Genomic DNA, 3389 nt, shown 5'->3' on the forward strand with positions numbered 1-3389 from the left:
CATGTCAAACTTATCTTTATATATATATATATTACTAAAAGTAATATTCTTAACATCTTTCAAAATATTTATTTGCAACATTACAACTTACGTATAGCTATATTAAAAGTTTATCTTTGGCCAAAGATAAAATACATTTAATACACACAAAGATACTAAAACTCTATTTTGTCAGTTGATACTGAGCATTGTTGTCTATTTAAGGGTTACTATCAATCTGATTTCTCTGAAAATATTTCTTCACTTCGGAAACATGAGCCCTTCTATATGACTCTTGGTCATCATTTTTATTCGAAAGTAAAAGTGTATTGGGTGTAAGGAATCTCCTAACTACAAAAGGTCCGATCCATTTATCGCTAAGCGATTTAGATATATTTTCTCTTATGGATGATTTTACATGACTTCTAACTAAAGCTCTGTCATTAATTTCAATAACAACTGGTCGTCTCCGTTGATTCATTAGTTTTTTCCTCTTATTCCAAGCCTTTTCCATATTGGATAAGGCATTCTGCCATAACTCCTTACTTGATTTAACCTCAAGATCAAGATCTGAAATGTGCCAACGGTTTTCTAATGGTGTAAAATTCGGACGTCCATAATAAAGTTCCATTGGAACACCTTTCAGTCCTGAATGTTCGCAGATGTTTAAAGAATACTGGAGTTCTGGAATAAGATTTGACCATTGTGTTTGTTTGTCTGAGCAATAAGCTCTCATCGCCGATTTCAGAGTTTTAATGAATCTTTCCGCTGGATTCGCCTCTGGGTGGTATGGACTAATTCTTATATGTTTAATACCCAATCCAAAGAGAAACTTAAAGAAATACTCCGATACAAAAACCGAAGCATTATCAGTTGCTAGAGTCTCCGGATACCCTAGACGACTGAAAATGTCCATAAACATCTTAGCTAACAAGGTAGGAGTAATATTCTTCAATTTCTCTAGGACTACGAACCTGCTTGCATAATCGACTCCTATTAAAATGAACTTGTAGCCCTGTGAGGATGGGAGTGGACCAATAATATCATAAGCCCAACAAGAATTTATTCTTTTTGCTATTTTAGATTCTAAAGGACCCATCCTCTTTTGATTCGATTCCTTAACACGCTGACAAATATCACACGATTTCACATATTGCTTTACATCCATCACGACATTATTCCACGTAAATCTTTTCATGATTTTCCTTAACGTTCGAAAAACTCCAGAATGAGAGCCCGTAAGTCGATCATCATGAAAATATTCAATAATAATACGTTGTAGTCCTTTTGGAATCACTATTTTGAATGGATTTATGACAGAATTCGTTCTTTTCATCAAAATATTATTATTTAAGGAATAACCTGTAACTTGTACACCTGTTTCTAGTTTTTCTATTATTCTCGATAGTTCAGGATCTTCCTTTTGTAAAACATCTATTGGCTCCCTAACCAATGGCAAACGCCAAGTATTTGCTATTTTCATATTATTCCTAAATGAAGGCAAACCAATAGGACTGTCACAAATATTGAACTCAAAAGGATCATGCATCCGTGTTAAAAAATCGGCTACAATGTTATCTCCTGAGCGGATGTGGTGAATAACAAAATTAAATTGACACAAGGTCTCTACCAAAGGGCCATATTTCAACAATCTCTTTGAGTTATTTAGGATCCAACTCAAGGCTTTATTATCGGTATATATATCAAATTCTGAAACTAAATAATGTTTATATCTTGAAATGGTTTTTACGAGACTGATAAACTCAATCTCGTAAATACTTCTATGTTTGTCTGCTTCCGAGAGTCGTTTACTATAAAATGCGACAGGGACAGCTATACCTTCATCGTTTTTCTGAGCGAGGACCCCTCCAATCGCACGTCCTCCCCCATCAACATGGACTATGAACCTTTTATTTAAATCTGGTGTTTTAAGAACTATATTGTTAATCAACAGATCTTTCAACTTATCCAAAATCTTTTGTTCCTCACTTGTCCAGGTAAATTTTCTATTAATAGACTTAAGTTCACTTAAAGGAACCATAATTTCCTGCAATTGAGGAACAAATTTAGAGTAATATGAAAAAAGTCCTAATATCTTCATTAAACCCCTTCTATTCCTGGGTGGAGGTATATTTCTTATCGCAGACACTCTAGATGGATCTATTTCCATAGTGTTACCGTCTATAATATAGCCAAGGTACTTAATTTTCCTATAAAAGAACAAACTCTTCTCTGGAGAAATTGTTATATTATATTTTCGAAAACAATCAAGCACCTTAATCATCAATTTCTTATGTTTTTCTATAGTTTTTGTACTTAAAAGGACATCATCAAAATATATGCGTACACCCTCACTAACCAAATCTCCGAGAATCTTTTCCATTGCCCGGGCGAGTATATTACCCCCAGTCTTAATTCCGACCGGAATTCGAGTAAATTGATAACTACCCTTTGGTGTTACTATGGTAGTTATTTCTCTGGAGTCTTCATGGAGGTAGATTTGTAGATATACTTTCTTAAGATCCAATCTGGAAAACACTGTATTACCCGCCAAGGCAGTCAAACATTCCTCGAGATTAGGCGAAGGATATACGTCATTAACAATCAATAAATTAGCTTTATAGAAATTCCCGACTAGACGATGCGTACCGTCTTTGTTTTTCACGAGGAAACACGCACTAGCATAATTAGAATGATCGACTTCGACTAAAATCCCTTGATCAATCAATTCCTTAATTTGAGAATCAAAAACTTGTTCCTTTTGTCGAGGTATCGGAAATGGTGTTTCTTTAAAAGGTTTTTGTTCTTTCAAGTATAGTCGACCAACAAAGTCTTTAATACACCCTACTCTTTTATTTATAACATCATTATAAGATGTTTTAACCTCAGATACAAAATCCTCAATATCCGAACACGGATATTTTCAAGTCTTAAGTTTATCTTCCTCTTGAGTAGGTTTATTCACCTGTATGTTAATACAATCACTTTTTGTAGGTTTATTCACCTGTGTGTTTAGTTCAGATTGGTTCCTCCCCTTGTGAGTTAACTCCGGGTCTAAATACTTTTTATTCCGATGTAATAATTTATAAAAGTTATTAGCCTGTTCTAGATCAATGTCCGAAGCTTGCGAATCACTCTCAACATTATCAACCGGAGAAACATCCCTCTGTGTTAATGGATTCTCTTTTGATACTATCTGATTACAGGTGACACCATCACTCTTCTTTTCAACTTCCCTTTTCTTCTTTTTATTCTTTTTCCTCTTCTTTTTCTGTTCAACACAAGAAACTATTTCTTCTTTACGAATATTCATATCCTCAACAGGTGACAACACATGTTGGAGTGCCTGGTCCCTTACTCGTTGATTGACGTTCACAACACCACTGGGTTCAACTATATCTTCTATCCTG

The sequence above is a fragment of the Thermobia domestica genome, chromosome 14 (genome assembly GCF_964235325.1).
Source record: "Thermobia domestica chromosome 14, izTheDome1.hap1.1, whole genome shotgun sequence".
Lineage (NCBI taxonomy): Eukaryota > Metazoa > Arthropoda > Insecta > Zygentoma > Lepismatidae > Thermobia > Thermobia domestica.